The 18,459-nt window shown below is 44.7% G+C and overlaps 1 protein-coding gene across 1 annotated transcript in view; it reads left to right on the forward strand.

The window, feature by feature from the left end:
- The window catches only part of C1QH1orf141 (chromosome 1q C1orf141 homolog), a 436,963-nt gene that overhangs the window by 22,957 nt on the left and 395,547 nt on the right, over window positions 1–18,459 (forward strand). The window lies entirely within an intron of this gene.

Here is an 18,459-nt window from a genome sequence, read left to right on the forward strand (position 1 = left end):
GCCAGGGGTCAATCCGACCCTGCTGCCACCACCCATAGTGCGACAGAGGCCGGGCCTTTGTGGGGCCTCAGGCTCCATTAGGAGCCTATCATGAAGACAAAAAAAAGCACACACATTCTTTTGCCGCGATGACCATCATCAAGGCAAAAGAAGGTGTGCACTTTTTCTTTTGTCTTCATAAATAGGCTCCTAATGGAGCCTGAGACCTCACAAAGGCCTGGCCCTGTCGCACTAAGCATGTGTGGCAGTGGCAGTGGCCGTGGATCGGGCTGCTTTTGTCATTTCATTTTTTTTTTTTCTTCAAACTGTGGATGCGCGGCCCTGGGCATGAGGCTGCGGCCCACCAGAGGGGCGCGCTCCACAGTTTGAATAACGCTGTGCCTAAACCCTCCCCTCCAGGACCATACACCAATGAGTCCTAGAGGGGAGGGCTTAATCGCACATTTTCGCGATTATACCCGGCCGGAGAGAAGTGATGCAGTATCGATGGAAAGGGCCATCGATGCTGCATCACTTCTCTCCGGCCGGGAGGCGGGGGGGAAACTCAGCCCCGTCTTGATTTTGCGGGGTGGGGGGAGGCTCGGGCCCCAGAGCCCCACCTTACTCGGCCCCCCTGACTGCAGTCACAATGCCTGATACAGCCGACCTCCAGCTGAGCACTGCGGACCAATTCTAACGCCGCCACTACACACGCAGCAATGTTTTCTTTTTTAAAACCTCCTTGCAGTCCCAAAGGTAAAGTCAGCCTGCCTCCAAAGTAGAAATGGAAAAAATCCTCCAAGTTCCATATATTTATGGTGTGAAGATGTGGGAAGGTCTATCAACATGCTCCGGCCTCTGGTCAATGATATTTCCCTCCAATGAGGGACGGACGCAGGAGACTTTATCAACACATCTTTATTCTCTTCCAACTTCTCAGTCAGGAACTGCCTGAGTCTACGCACATCCCACCCCTCCCCTTCCCATGTGCCCCTCCCCTCCCCTTCCCGTTGCTCCGTGTTCCTCTCCACGTGACAAGAGAGTGAGTGACTACATCACATATGGTGACCAGATTTTGAAAATACAAAACCGGGACAGGCCACCGATACAGAAGTAGGACTAGAGCTTCAGCAGTGAAATTCAGATTTTCAACACATTCGTTACTGAAAGTCATAATTCTATTAAAGACACAGAGGCGAAGGATTATGCTTTCTCTTCATCTTTACTGTCAGCAGCAAAGAAAAAACAAATATGCAATAACCATACAAAACCATAAAAAAACTACAATAACCATGAAGTTTTTGGATTTTGTAGTCCATCCCCATTGGTCTTCAAACTGACCATGTGATCCAAGTAACCAATCAAAAAACAGTCCTCAAATAAAAGCTCTTGTCCTCTTTCTATTCTTCCTCTTTCTTTGATCCTGCGAGGATGTGTTCAGTACTTCTTCGAAACTCCATCTACGTCCTGACTCAGATCCCGGCTTGCTTGTTATCTGTCGCCCCTCCTACAGAAAACATAAATTTAAAAAGGTGACTATAGACCGAAACAAGGGTGGGACAATCGTATACATAATCACCAAAAACCATATCTTCAATAAAACTAGTACAAATATTTCCTCATAAGCAGTAAGCATAACAGATAAAAACATGATAATATCAAGTAAACATTCATACGATTGATAGGGTGGGATAATCCTTCGCCTCTGTGTCTTTAATAAAATTATGACTTTCAGTAACGAATGTGTTGAAAATCTGATTTCTATGTCAAGACCGGAGGCTCGGATTATGCTTGTTCAAAGCTTACCTACCACCAACGATGTCGCACTTTCCATGGGTTTAAAATGGAAAGTTTTAAACGTCGATTCATTCGACCAATCTGGAGCCCTCATAATATCCTCTACTTTGGCTCCTATATAATACGCTTTAGTAACCATCGCTCTTCTAGCGGAATGGGCGCCATACCTCTCAACATCTATTCCCGCTTGAACCATCACCCATCTAAGCCATCTAGCAATGGTGGCCGGTGTAACTGCTTTATAAGGTCTACAAATCGCTATCAACAATTGTGACACTCCCGGGGGGGTCTAACCTCCCTCGTCCTCTCTTCATAAGCCTCTATGCATCTGACTGGACACAACTTTGGTTGAGTCGGGAAATACTCATAGGAAATAGATCTCAAACCTGTTTTGGTCCTTTTTACTATAAGGAAAGTCACCCCGTTCAGAGATATACTCTTCCTATTAACCTCCAACGCTCTAACATCAGATGATCTCTTGAATGCTAAGACATAAAAGCATAGATAACTTGCCTGAAATTGCTTTCCGTGACAATTCCTGATTATCCGGCCAAGATGAAAACAATTTCAAAACTTTATCTACATCCCACAACTGATTATATTTAATACTGGGTGGTCTTAACATCCTTACTCCCCTTAACAATCTACAGATCAAAGGATGTTCGCCAATCGCTAAACCCTCTACTCTAGGGTGCCCTGCAGATATCGCAGACCTGGCTGTGTTGATGGTCCTGTAAGCCTTGCCCTGTGCTGCCATCTGAGCTAAAGAATTGGACACATGAACTACATCTGCTCTATCGGGATGAAAATTCCTTTCCAAACACCAGCTATTCCATTTAGCCCAAGCTGATCTATAAGCCTTGTGAGTCCCTGGGGCCCATGATTCATTAATGATGTTTTCAGCCTCATTCGATAATCCTGGCCTAGCCCAAGATCTCCTGAAATCGCCCATGCCACTAGCCTGAGTCCTCCTGACCTCACTAGTGGATGACTGCCATCTCTGGGATCTCGAATGATACATTCTGTGTTGGGTAGAACTACTGGGTTGTGATATGTCAGTTCCAGTAGACTGGGAAACTACGCCTGCCCCTTCCAGTCCGGCGTAATTACAATTATGGATGCTTTTTGACGTCTCACCTGCGCTAGCGTCCTCGCTATCATTGAAAAAGGAGGAAACGCGTAATTCTGCTGGTGTTCCCAGGATTGAAGGAAGGCATCTGTCGCCTCTGCTTCCGGGTCCGGTCTCCAGCTGAAGAACCGAGGAAGCTGTTTGTTTAACCTCTATGCAAACAGATCGACCTGGCAAGGACCCCATCGTGTCATAATTTCCTGGAACACTACCTCGTCCAGCTTCCAATCGCTGGCGTCTCTGAGGTATCTCGAGTTCCAATCGGCCACTTCGTTCATCTGACCCGGCAGATATTCCGCCGTCGTCGAAACTCTTCTCGCTAGACAGAGTTCCCAAAATTCCTTCGCCAGATCCGCCAATAAACTGGACCTCGTCCCTCCCAGTCTGTTGATGTACCCGACCGTGGAGACATTGTCCATCTTTAACAGAACGCAACAATGTGCTTTCTCTTGGGTCCAGCATCTCACTGCAAACGACCCCGCCAACAACTCCAGGCAGTTTATGTGGAGTCTGGTCTCCTGGTCCGACCACCTGCCTCCTGTGGACAGGTTCCCGCATCAGGCTTCCCAGCCCCATCTGCTGGCGTCGGATTCGATAATAAGGTCCGGGGATGAACCAAATATGGCTCTCCCGTTCCATGCATCCATATGAATGAGCCACCATTCTAACTCCTCTCTCACCTCCTGTGAAATATTCCCTTTTGATTCGTAAGAAACGCCCCTTCTGAGGTGAGATATCTTCAACCTCTGGAGTGCCCTGTAATGCAGAGGTCCTGGAAAAATCACTTGAATTGATGCCGCTAGACGGCCCACCAATCTTGCGATGTCCCTCAACGACATCTCTCCCTTCGCTAGAGTATGTCTCAACTGTTTCTTGATATCGTTCACCTTGTGAATGGGTATACTGAGAGTTCCCTGAATCGAGTCCACTATGAAACCCAGAAATTCTATTGACTGAACAGGTACTATACTGGATTTCTCCCAATTTATCAGGAATCCCAAACTCTCCAACCCCTCTATTGTTATCTGAATCTGCTCTATCAACATTTCCTTCTCCTGACACATCAGACATATGTCGTCTAGATAAATTATCAGTCTTATCCCTTGAGCTCTGAGATGAGATACTACGGGTTTCATCATTTTGGTGAAATACCAAGGTGCCGATGCCAGACCGAAAGGCAGACATCGAAACTCCCAAATCGTTCTCTCCCATCTGAACCTCAGAAATCTGCAGTCCTCCTCTCCTATGGGAATAGTCAGGTATGCATCTTTCAAATCTATTCTGGCTAACCAATCTTCCTGAATGAGGGTATCCCTCAACAGATGAATCCCTTCCATTTTGAAATGTCTGTACACTACATAACTGTTTAGGCCTCTCAGATTTATGATTGGTCTCGTCTTGTGTCTTCCTTTTACTATGAACATATTGCTTATGTAACCTCCTACCTGACCTGTAGCGGGTCGAATAGCTCTTTTGCTTTCCAAACCCTGTAATTCTCTTTCCAGTAAGACCTTGTCTTCTCTGCTCATTTCTAAACATTTTGGTGGTTCTTTCTGATATGGAGCTTCTATAAAATCTATATAAAAACCTTGCGCTGTCCGAAGTACCCAGGGATCCCCTGAAATGTACAACCAATTTTCCAAAAATTGCGCAGTCCTCCCCCCTTCCTCTCATAGGAAGTAGGTATGGTAATCTCACCTGTGTTATTCTGCTGACGCTCCCCTCGCCAGATCCTGCCTCTTCCCCCTACTCCTCGATGGGAAGAAAGGTGTATGTCTGCGCTCCTCTTCGCGCCAATTCGCTCTGTCTTGGAAGGATCGGTTGTATTGGAACCGGCCAGCTGAGCGACCCCTACCTCTGCTGGCCCGTCCAAAAATTTGCCTCCCGAAAAACCCTCTTTAGAGAGGCTTGCGCCTTATCCAAGGCTGCGTAAAAATTCACAAATTTGGTGAGTTCCTTGATAAAGGAATCCCCAAATAACTTTCCCTTTGCCGAAGAGGCTGATTCCGAGGAGGCTAATTCACTCAATTTTGGGTCGATTTTAACCAACAAGGATCTCCTCCTTTCGGTGGTCATGGCATGATTAGCATTGCCCAACATGCATATCGCCCTTTGGGCCCATCCTATAAGAATAGCCGGATCTATCAGCTCCCCTTTCACTTTTGCCTCTTCTCCCATCTGGAGAATCTTTGTGAGGGGTCCCGTCATATCAAGCATCTTATCCTGACATGATCGCCAGGATCTATCAAGGCCTTTCCTCACATCTTTTGTGAATTTACTCATAAAGGTTATCATTTTATCATCTATTACAGGTGTATCGGCTGCAGCTTCCGGGAGGAGTGGTCTGGGGCATTCCGCCCTCATCTTGCTTCTAGCCTCTTTGGCTAGCGGCGCCCTCGGGCGTTTCTTTAAATATGCCGCAATTCTTTTGGGTGGTTCCCATTCTGATGATCTGGGATGGATCAGTGCTTCTGGATCGAAATCCTCCTCATCTGCACCGTCCTCCTCTGCCTCCTCCTTCTTTCTTTTCTTTAACGCCTCATGGCTTTCCTCCTCTGAAGAGGATATAGATAGGACTTCCTCCTCTTCTGGGTAGTCCTCCTCCCACTCATTCTCACTCTCATCTGAGGAATGAGATGATTCTCGTCCCCTGCTAGGCACCGCCTTGCCTTTCCTTTGCCAAGCTTTCTTACCTGGTAGCGTGCGGGGGGGGGGGGGTGTGGGCTTCCTCCGCCCTGCGGGCTGATTTACTGCCCCCTTTTTGATTTCATACGAGCCTTAAGACCCTTGACCTCCTCCAGGCCCTGAGAAAAACGGAGCCAATCCTCCATCAGCGCTCTTTGCTGAGGATCATGTCCCAGTGAAGCCCCCAGGGCTTTGTGTAAGACATCAGTCATGGCTGTGCGGCTCCTCTTTTGGCTAACACTAGCCTTCCCCCTCATCACTGGAGGAACTCATGATTCTCAGTCCCTGGGGAGTTGAGGAATTGATGTTATGACTATATATATGTATATTACACACCAGGGGTCTCCAAACTCTCTTGTACAGAGAAAAACCAAATAGTAAAGTATTTGCCCCTGGTTCTGCTTATGTCATCGATATGACAAATATTAAATCACAGGTTTTACCTGGGACTGTGCCCGTAAAAAGGTGCGGTATCAGCTGACAGCCTGCAGCGGCGCTGTTGACCTCTCGAACAGGACGCTACGTTCGTACGATGCGTGCTGTTTAGGATCGAATGGGCAAATATATATATATATAATCTTTACTGGAGTAACGCCACTCGTATAGACACCTCAAAACACTCGAATATAGGATGAAAAACGAAGGAGAGAGCGCCGGAGCTACGCGGTCCCGTCGCGCTCTCCCTTCCGTTATGCAGTGCCCTCTGTGACGGATCGGAGGAGCTGCGGCTGCCGGTGCACCAGCCCTGTCGCGGCCGCAACTCCCTAGAGCCGACTCCCCGTAGCGGATATGCTCCGCCTGAATAGATAAACACTTGCTTGTCAAACGAACGTCCTAAAACTCATTAATTCACACACCCAACACTTCACTGAATAAAAGAGAAAAGTACTTAACTCGCTGCCCAGCAGCAAAGAAAGAGGAAGAATAGAAAGAGGACAAGAGCTTTTATTTGAGGACTGTTTTTTGAGTGGTTACTTGGATCACATGGTCAGTTTGAAGACCAATGGGGATCGACTACAAAATCCAAAAACTTCATAGTTATTGTAGTTTTTTTATGGTTTTGTATGGTTATTGCATATTTGTTTTTTCTTTGCTGCTGACAGTAAAGATGAAGAGAAAGCATAATCCGAGCCTCCGGTCTTGACATAGAACTGCAGTCCTACTTCTATGTGGGTGGCCAGTCTGGTGTCAAGTTTTAACGCCTGGACTCCCAAGGCTATTGTAAGTTTAAAAACCTTGTCCGGGATTTGGGGATCTGGTGGATACCATCCCAGTCGTTGACAAACTGATGGAAAAATCATGATATCCGGCCAAAAACCGGGATGGTATTCTCCCGATCCCCAAATCCCAGGACAGGGTTTTTAAACTTAAAAAAAGTCTCGGGACCCCAGGACAGAGGTGCAAATACCTGGACAGTCCCGGCAAAACCGAGGTCACCCTACGTATGTTGCCAGTAGCACTGTGGACCACTTCTAATGCCGCTTCCTGTGTTCTTTGCTTGGATTTCTGGAACTTGTAGTTACCATAAATTTCCAATGCAAAAGAAAATACTTCAAGTCCTTGAACACAAATAGGAAAAACTGCACTAGGTGGCCTTCTCACCAGTGCTTTAAGTAGCATGCAAAATCGAGACAGGGCTCTTACGGGGTGCGGATGATAAGGGGCATTTTCTAATGGCAGCATTCTGGTCAGGTACGTGTCCCCTCTCAATTACGGTGCTGACACCCCTTTGCATTGATTATCACCCTCTCACCTAGGGTGCGAAAGTGATGATCCTTGCATCCCTGCTTAAAGGGGTGCCTGGTGGGGATCAGCACCACAATTGAGCGCTTTGGCTTAAAGTGCTATATAAACATAAAACAATTCAGGAAGAAAAGGCAAGGCTGCTACAATCCAAGGCTTTTTTTTTTTTTTTTTTTTTTCTTTTTTTAAAAGGCTGAAGCTCTTGATTCTACGCGAGAGCTTCAGGCTTTCGGAAAAAGGCTTTGGCTTTGGCTTCTAGCAGCTCGATGAGGTTACATGGGGACTTTAGAGTGCCCAAACATGGCCCCGTCTCAGACACAATTTTCAGACACTCCTGTGGCTTTCAACCGGCTAGCTCCAGCCCACTTAAAGCCCTGCTTCTCACGGATGGCCACGTGAGAGCTCTGAGTATGTGGCATACGTAGAAAAAAGCAACTACATTTCATGAGACTTACATATTACTTAATTATTTAATCCTTGCCATATTTCTGTTTCTTTCGCTTGTAAAGCCCACATACAAGGACATTTCTAAACAATATGGCACCCAGGGTGAAACACTAGAATACATGCCTTGCTCCCATCCTGAATACCTCACACTATAACCACTCCGTAACATCATTAAATAATTGCATTTTTACTTTTCTTGACTTGTTCTTTAAAGTAATCAGTAGGTAATATTACAAACAGAATTATTTCAACTGCCTCCTGTGGTTGCTAATTCATCAAATGAAGTGTCCCTTCCTATATGGTACAGCCATAAAAGTTTTAATTGCTGCTTTGTATCATTTTTCCAATAATTTCGCTCTCAATTGAAATTATACGAACAACCAAAAACCTCTTTTCAGCCAATAAATACTGTAAATGCCAAGATTGCTTATGGTAATTCCCATTACAGAGGCGGAGTCAGTTTTGGTTTCGTGACCAAATGATGGATCCTTGCAGTAAATCTTTTTTTCCCCTTCATTCATGTTTGACAAACCTCTCTCCCTTGTGACGTTCCTCACTCATTTGATGATATACCAAAGAAAGACATGACTCGGAATGGATATCAGCATTCTAAGTACAAATGCAATACCGCACCTTTTTTTTGTGTATACATGAACAGCCAGGTTTGCTACATTCAAAACTGATCCTGCCACCAATGCATTGCCTGCATCTTCCACTGAGAACCTATAGTGCTCAATGACGGTAGACAAGGTAGCCCATGTGGCTGCTCGAAAGATGTCCTGCAATGGGATGCCATGCCCATGGACACTGCCATGAAGCAGCCAGACTCCTGGTTGACCTGCCTTGTCTAATGGGAGGAAGAAAGGATCTGGATATCCGATAAGCCCTAGCAATCATCAGCTGCATCCACCTGCTCTGTGAGGTTATTACTGGCTTTGTTCCCCTTTTGATATTCTGAAAGAAAAAAAGAAGTTCTTGCATGGCCTGAAAGAACAGGTGAACCCTAAATAAATCAAGTTACCTTTTGATATTGACGAGCGCTAACCTATACTCCTGCTCTGACCCGAGAGCTGGTAGGAGGATGTCCTGATCTAGGTGGAATGTGGAGCAAATCGTAGGAAAAGAAATGAGTGAATGGCCTCTGAACCAGGGCATTAGGAAGAACTGTAAGATATGGAGTCCTTTATTTGAATGGACCTGCAAGCAGCAGCCTTCTGGTGGAGATTCTGAATACTAAAAACAGAGTTGTACATGACAGGGCTTCTAAATCAGTCGAATTACAAGCTCAGGAGGTATATAGCAAACGAGGCAAATCCCAAAATGGGATTAACTTTCGGAGTAATCAAAAGAATAACTCCCAATAGCAATTTTGCTACTAATTCGTCTATAGCTGCCAACTGACTCCAACATTTCAGACCTTCTAACTACACTTTACGAGTAGCCTCCGTGTGTCCTTTATGGAATTCCTCCAACAGAAAATCTAAGAATTTAGCCGGTACCAGTACAAAGGATGGTTCCAATGATTCCCACACACTTCTGGAATGAAACCCAATGATGGGAATAACTGATAAGAGTGGACTGCCTTCTAGCACCACAAACCAGCTCAGCTGCTTGGTATGAGACGCCTAATGCTTGGATACCCTGCCACTCAATCTCCAGACTAAGAGTTTGAGGGTGGATGACTACTGATCTAGCAAACTTAACAGGGGAGGATACCTCAGCAGCAGAACCTCCTGGGTCATGGCAAGCCACAAAAGGAGAAGCCAACTCCTCCTGGACAAAAAGCGGAGAACTAATATTCTCTGCTTGCTCCTACACAACTTTGCAGCACCATACGAGATCAGGAAGGGGAGGGAAGTCATACAGCAGACAACTTGGCCAGGGAGTTTTGAGGGCATCCTAACTTCATACCTGGGGCTCTAGAAACATGGAACAATGCACAGGAACCACTAAATTGTCCTTGGTCTCAAACAAGTCTATGCAGCGCTCAAACATTCAACAGATCATAGAGCAAACCTAAGTAGACAGTGTCAACTCAAGCGTCAAGGGAAACGGCCTGCTTAGCCCATCTGTGACTATGTTCAAGCTCTCTGAATACACCCATTCCAAGAACCTTCTCTGCCAGAAGCTTCAGGGAAGAGCATTCTCATTCCTCCTTACCTATTCATGTATGCCTTTGCCATCATGTGTTTAGTTCAGACTGATCAGCTTGTCTTAAAATGAGAAATAAAAGATACTGCAGCCTGTTCCCTCCAATTTGAGGACCCGATGCTCTGGAGGCAGACTGCATCACCTGAGCTTGCAACAAACTCATTGCTGCTTCCCAGCCCAGCTGATTGGAAGCCGTTGCTAAGAGGGGCACCTTTGTCCAAAGTCTCGGTTTCAGCCTCAACTGTAACTGAACTGCTGTCTTGTCCTTCAAGGGAATCATGTCTTTGTAACTGGCAATAGCAGGTGCACAGTGTATTCAAGATATGATTCATTACCCGCTTCAACTGGTACTTTGCCCAAGGTACCTGAACTATAGATGCTCCAAGACTCTCAGCCATTTCCTTTCTGATGACTATTTATCTGTTAACAGCGTTTGCAGAAGTGATGTCAACTTGTCCCCTTTGGTGCTGCGTAGGAAAACTATCCCTATGTTCATCTTGATGGATGCTGCAATGAATAACCGTTTCCAAGTTGTCCATAATCCAGACTTCTTCTGAATCACCAGTGATGACCCAACACTTTGTGCAATCAGTAGATGTGTCCTTGCCCATTCTTCTGATCTGTTAACAAGATAAATATAGATCTGGATTCCGTATTGATGGAGGAGAGCCATAAGAGGTGCAACCAATTGGGTAAATATACCGAGGGTAGACTTTAGGCCGAACAAGAGTATTGTATTTGTAGTGCTTTCCCAGAATACCGAACAAGAGATCTCTGGTGAGAAATCTTGATTGGAACATTATGATTATCCCCTTGCAGGTCTAGTGATATTAGATAAAGACCTTGATGAATAATCGGTAGCATATTCTGCAGTGTCACGATGGCAAAGTGTGCACATGGATCCACACATTAGGGCACTCAAGTTTAGCATGAGACAGAATCCCCCAAATTACTCGGATACCCTGAATATATGAAAGTAGGAACTGATATTCCTCTGGACAAGACTACTGCATCTTTCCTCAATAGTTCTTGCATCATATTTTTCAAGATTATCCTGTGCTCTATGCTCTTCAGTGTCTGAGTTATCACAGGCCATGCTTGAGATGTGGCCATAGAGAGCTCTATGGCGTAACCCTCTCACAAATCAATGTTTCCCATCTGTCTTTTTCAATTGTCCCAAGCTTGCTTGAAGAACCTCAGTCGGCCTCCTACAGCCTGTTGTCCCCAATAGTCATAACTGTTGGCTTTTTGCTGGTGCTGATGGTTGCTCTGGAGGTTTATTATTCAAAAAGGTTCAGGCAAACCCCGCTGGATTAGCGGAACTACCTGGATGCTTGGCCATTTGGTTAGCCTTCTTCTGTTGCATTGGGCCCTCTTGTGGCTTAGAACGTGTACAATCCTCAAAGTATTATTTTCTCCATTGAGGCAAGATCGGGCACAAACTACATTGTGCCAAGCAAAGGCATATGCAGAATCACATATTTCTGCTGGGCATTTGCCTTCCAGTCAAGGATATCGAGTCATACATTAGTTTTAAAAAATTGATTAGCAGAGTTTGCTAATTAATATTTTCTTGATTAGTAAACAAACCCATTTGATTAGCAAAGTTTTACTCATATTTGTAATGTCACCAGACGTTATTTTTACCAAAGACATACAATGTACACCAATACAGCATTTTAGCGCACTTTTGAAGTAAGACATTAGTGAGATGAGTCGGGCCCAGCAAATTCTTTAAAATTATACTAGACTTGCTAGTTAAATAACTTTGTTTACCTACTTGACCTAAGAGAAATTCCCTCGACACATGGTAACGGATGACGCAAAATGGAAATGTGCTTTATGTAAATTTGTGCATGCCACCACAAACCCAGTTTATGCTTGGCACACTGCTGCCACTCAGAGCAGAGGCCATGCACAGTAAAATTATACTGTTACTGCAAACAAAGTAAATGTTAAATAAAAGTTTCAAACATCCCTTGGAAATGGTACTCACCTGTCATAAAATCTACTCGACTATGCAAGTGGGTGAATAGACATTCCGAGCCCTAGATGAGTGTCTGTAAAATGTAAAAGGTTAGATGCATGAATGGAAACAAATAAATAGATATTATAAAAAGGCCCTGAAAACAATTTGGTAAGCTCTCTCCTGCAGGTGCTAATATATAATACAATAAAAGCAAAGTGAGTTCTGGAGACTAACGATGTATGGCATTGCAGTACATGTGTAGATGTACAGACTGGATGGATCTATTGGTCACTAGTTCGCATTAACATCTAGTTAGATTTGTGTATTCAATATGTAAGAGGGAATAAGAGACAAGCAGATTGGATCATATACCAGGCAGAGAACTGGGAAAACTAGGTGGAATATTGTAGTTTGTGGCCATATCACGTTCAGGGTAGCTGGTATAAAGCAACAGGAGGATTAGATACAACATCAATAAGTATGGGATCAGGTCATTGCATCAGATATTTGCAACCAGCAGGTCACAAAACTGGGTTTGCCATCAAAACCATTTGGCCCTGTGATCAGGTACATTTTCAAAAGCGTTCACTTGTCAATATGATGCATCTTCCCCAACAAAATGAAATATATTTGACACTTTTTAACAACTTACATTTTTTAAGAATGGAATTGCATGACTGCTGAATGCACGTAGACATCATGCTAACTGCCTTTTTAAAAAAAAAAAAAAAAAAAAAAAATCGTATGAATTAAGTGGGGAGCTACAGCACGAATGAGAAGTGCGGATGATGCATTTGTCCTTGACTAAACTCAGATTTTGGGAAGATGAGGGAGAGAAATTATATAGGCACATTAAACTTTTGCAAGGGTTGCAAAACAAAGTCTTGTAGTGTGATGTGCTGAACAAATGGACCTATAAAAACACCACTTGTTATGCTTTAAAAATTTACATGAACATTGTTTCCAAAGTTGTCCATACATGATCAGTGCTTTTATCATTAAACAGTAGCAAGTACCTTTTGCTAGTTTTTCTACTAAATGAACATTGAAGGTTTTTGAAATGTAAACTTGTAGTAGGAAGACAACTCATATAAGTCAAGTAGTAGAAGGCGCAATTGCTAAGAAAGACATTTATATTATATCGGAAGCTGATGCAATTTAGCCATTACCTTTCAGTACAATGACAAGCCCATGACAGCTTGAACAGCAATTCTCACACAGCGACTCAGATTCCTGCTTGATCAGCTGACTGGTCGCGAGCCCATAAGAGCCAATAGAATCCAGCTGGAAGGCATAGCCGGCTTCACAACGAAGGCTGGCAATAAAGGCTAACCCCTGTCCGAGCCTGTCGGGGCCGGGAGACCTGGATGCCTGGCCTGCATCCCTTATATGTACTGCTGCCACATCGGTGCTCTGCACGACTGTCCTAGAGTCTACACTGACTCAGAATCCCATTTTGCGGTAAGAACTATTGCCAACACATTTTCGCGTTATTGGCTTCATGTATTGTTCCAGGTCTACATGGCACAATGTCACAAACCCTATGACATAGCTTCTACCCCAAACAACTCACTGACATTAGGGGTATTCAGCTGCCACTCCTTGGCTTGTCCTGGCCACCACTATCTTACGGCCCTTCACCTCATCTACGACCCAACCACTGTACTATTTCTACTTATCATGTCATCTAAGTAATTACTGCAAATACGTGTATCCCTCTATGCAAACCTAGGCCATCTGCATAGCATAGTTCCATATACTAGCCTATTACTACCACGGCAGCCAGTTCCCACTCTGCCTGGTAAGCAAACTTAGGTGTACCTACAGCTAACAATTGATGCTTAATGTTATTTCTATTACTCATAGAAAACTTGAATCTAGGCACTCTAGTGATTGCTCTAGCCAGTGAATGATGCATAATCTGTGATCTTTGTCATTTTTGAAAACTAGTGATCGCTACATAGGCTCATCCGTGATCTTTACTGATTCATGGACATTCGAATTTAGGCGTACTCGCAGCCAGTGAATGCTCCCACACCATACGTTGTACCTAACACTGTCCAACCTAGCATTCCTGGGCACCTTACTCACACTAGTATTATTGCACACTGTTGTCCCCTACAGGAGCCACAATGGACATCCCCAATAACTTCCTATCGACTCCACTAGCTAGCCATCAGCATAATCCACAACAGTTGACTACCCAATGCAATATAGCCTTGAGAAATGCGATACTACTCGCACGACTACCTAGAATCTTTGATCCTCTTATTAAATATTAAACCAATACCGGCCGAACTAAAATGGCACCCGAACCCACTCCTAACTCTAACTCTTACAACCATAAAAGGCACAACAACCCTCTAATAAATAGAAACAAAACCACTAGCCCTACAGGGCCAACAAGTATCACCTCACTCCTTCCAACCGAATCTATACCTAAACTCAAAGGCGCCCTAATAAATGCCAGATCTCTAGTTGCCCATGCTATAGAAATATCCGAAATTATCTCCACTGAAGGATATGACTTTCTAGCCATCACTGAAACGTGGCTCCACGAGGCATCAGGCCCAGCACCGTCACTAGCAGTTCCAAACAACTACACTATCCTTAGAATGCGAAGCTCGAGGTGGCGGTCTAGCCATCATTGTCAATACTATGCTTGCTATGAGACTTTCTCCTTCACCTGCCGCTGAATCTTGCGAAATAATGTCTACCAAAATACCCATAGCCACCTCTCAAACACTCAACATCCACTTGATATACAGAACTCCTGGTACCATCAAGACATTCATAGAAGACTTGTCTACTATCCTCTCAGAAAATTTAAGACACTACCCAAACACTGCTACTTGGTGACCTTTAATATAGGCTTTAATGACCTCAACTCGCAGGCTCTCTCCCCCGGACGTCCAAAAGCATCTCCTCCAAATCATTAGTAACAACCTGAAAAGCTCCACCAAAAGCATTCTACTTGGTGACCTGAACCTTGGCCTAGATGACCCTAAGGACAAAGCTGCCACACACCTGGCCAACGATCTTTCCAACATGGGATTCATCCACAAAATCAACAAACCTACTCACTGCAAAGGCTGGTCCATCGACTGGGTAGCAGATCATAACTGTTCATCATCCATCACCTCCATCTCAGCCCTCCCCTGGACAGATCACCATCTCATCCAATTCTCCAACCCCACCACACCCACTCGTAAAACCCTTACTTATGCACCCCCCGCCAAGTCAGAAGCGCCAAAAAGCTCACAGCGACCAATCTCGCCCCTCTTCTTGATATACCTGAACTCAAGCATCCCTTCATCCAAGACCGCACCTCTCTTGCTAACATCTACAACAACGCCTTCGCCCAAGCCATTGACTCTATCGCTCCGCTGGAAGACAAAAAAGGAAAAAAATCCATGCACTCCAACTCTTGGTTTTCAGAAGAACTATCTGTCTTACGCACGTTGAAGCGCAAAGCCCTAACCAACTGGCAATCCACGCCCAAACAAATCCTCTCTAAACGAGTTCAAAGAAATCTCACAGACCTACAAAAAGGCCATCTTCAAAGCTACATCCGAATCATACAATCAAAGAATAACCAAGTCCAGCTCCAAAACCAGAGAAATATTCTCTATCTTTAAAGAGCTCAGCACTCCGGGGTCCAGCCCAGACGAAATCATCAAGGATGAAGCTTGGTGCACAGGCATCCAGACAGCCCTCCTAAATAAATAAAGTCAAAACGCTTCAAGACAAAATTGCATCCCAACGTAAAGCATTCAATACCTCCGCCACGCCTCTCTCTCTCTCTCTATCCCCCCCCTCACAATTCTCACCCGCAAACACCCCTCTTTGCTTTCAGAGAAGTCACAGAACTAGAAACCGCCGCTCTATTCAAAAACATCAAACCCTCCACTTGCAAGGGGGACATATGCCATCCCACTATCATCAAAGAGTGCTCACAAGCCCTCACCCCCATCATCACAGCTTTCATCAATGCTTCCTTCTCCTCAGGAACCGTACCTCAGTGCCTAAAAGAAGATTGGGATCGCCCACTCTTTAAAAAAAAAAAAAAAAAACCTCCTTAGATCCCAGCAACTATCGCCCCATCACCACCGTCCCCTTCCTCCTCAAAATCCTCGATAAAGCAGCCCACAACCAAATTCAGCAATACATAAAGACCCATGCTATCCTAGGCAGAAGACAATCTGGCTTTCGCAAAGGCCATGGGACCGACACTGCCCTACTAGATTTGAAAAATCAAATCACCAAAATAATGGACACAGGCAAACCTGTTCTCCTGCTACTCGACCTCTCTGCAGCATTTGACTTAGTAGACCATGACATCCTCACATCACACCTTTTCAATGCAACACACTTCTCCCTTAAAGCAACCTCTTGGATCACCTCCTTCCTAGAAGGTCGAGCCATGAAGGTGTATTCTGACCAGGCCAATGCTCCTCCGACCACCATAAGCTGTGGAGTCCCACAAGGGTCTTGCACTGCACCGACTCTATACAACCTCTTCACTAAACCCCTCTTCGACCTACTGGACTCCCTCGGCATAGCTTACACGAACTATGCCGATGACACACAAGTCCTCCTCCCCCTCACTGGAGACTATACCCGAGACACAGAAGCCCTCCTTAACATTTACTCCACGATCCAAGCATGGATGGCGATTAATGGCCTCTGCCTCAACGGAGACAAAACGGAGATCCGCATCCTGGCCCCCAGCAAAATCCTTTCCAAGCTCAGCCAAGACTACTCGCACATAACCATCGACAACACCAACATAACTGTCTCCACTGCTGTGAAGACCCTAGGAGTATACTTAGATGCTACTCTCTCCATGACGAGACAAGTCAACGCCATCTCCTCCTCCTCCGCACTGACCACCAAACTCATCTTCGCCATAAAACCCTATCTTACCACTCCCAACTGCCTCTCCATCGCTAGAGCCACCATGGGAGCCAGGCTAGACTATTGCAACGTCCTCTTAGCCGGCACTTCAACTAAAAATCTAAACAAGCTCTAAACAGTGCAAAACAATGCGCTCCGCGCTGCCCTGCACATCCCCAAATTCGATCATGTGTCACAGGCCAGAAGAAATGCTCACTCGCTCCCAGTTAAAGAAAGAATTAACTTCAAAGTACTCTCCCTTGCACACAAATGCATCAACCACACCGCTCCCTCCTACCTAGCAGAAACCATCATCAGGAAATCCTCACTTCGTCCTATAAGAACCCCCAATGACAACCAACTCTGGGTTCCCACCATAAGAAGAGCGAAAGCTGGAGGCATTGGCTTCCCACACATAGCACCTAAGCTCTGGAACAACCTCCCTAACTCGGAGCAGAACCCTCGCTGCTTTCCTTTCAGAAATCCCTCAAAACCATGCTCTTCACATAACCATCTCCCACCCCCCATCCAACATGAACAACACATATTCCCTGATGTCTTATGTATGTAACTAAAACATGATACTGGTAATCTAAATGCCTTGTAAACGTATTTTATCTAAAACATGATACCGCAAATCAAAATGCCTGTAAACTTAACCTTCCATCTGTAACCAGCCAAATGCTTATATGTAACAGCACCACGATGCCCACGGGCTGAGCGTGCGCTTTACAAATACGAATAAATAAATAAACGATCCACAAGCGACCGCAGCATCTAATATCCTGACAGAAATCGGCTTCGCCCAAAGAGTGAATGAGCCCACTCACATTAAAGGGAGAAGCCTAGACTGGGTTGCTGACCACAACTGCAACATCTCTACCCTAACTATTTCACCTCAAATATGGACAGATCATTATCTGATATCATTCACATTAGATACAAAAACTCCTAAACCACAACAACTCTGTGCCCACCCGCACTTACAAGAAATTTAAAAAAATATGACGTTAGACAAACTACTCCCTGGTATCCTGCCTACTTTAAATGCTCTACCAGCCAACACAGATCCTAACTTTCTAGTTGAAGAATACAACAAAATCATGAACATAACCCTTGAAAATATTGCCTCACTAAAACTTAGAAATCGCAAACCACATAGCCACCTGAAAAATTGGTTCACCCCCTCCTAAAAAGCCTCAGACTAGAAAAAAGAAAATGCGAAAACACTTGGAAACTTCACCCTACTCCGGAAAACAAATTGAAACTAATCAACATTTCATCCCAATATAAAAAAGGGATCCTCTCAGCTAAGCAAGAGACTTACAATAATAGAATTACACAAGCAGATTCAAGCATGAAAGAGTTATTCTCTATACTTGGAGAGCTAGAAAATCCCATAACTCCTCAAGACAACTGTCTTAAAGATAGAAAATGATGGTCTGAAATCCAGTATGCACTATCCAGCAATGTCCTTAACCTCCAAAAGAAAATAGAACAAAAAAGAGAGACATTAGCCACTTCCACGTTGCCTAATATAATAACACCTCCCAAAACTAAACCGTCCACCCAATTCTACTTCTCTAAAGTCTCCATAATAGAGGTGGAGAAAGTAATACTTGGACTGAAACCTTCAAATTGCAAAGGAGATCTCTGCCCAGCA

This window comes from Ambystoma mexicanum, chromosome 1q (assembly GCF_040938575.1).
Source record: "Ambystoma mexicanum isolate Mex_15411 chromosome 1q, UKY_AmexF1_1, whole genome shotgun sequence".
NCBI classification, from domain to species: Eukaryota; Metazoa; Chordata; class Amphibia; order Caudata; family Ambystomatidae; genus Ambystoma; species Ambystoma mexicanum.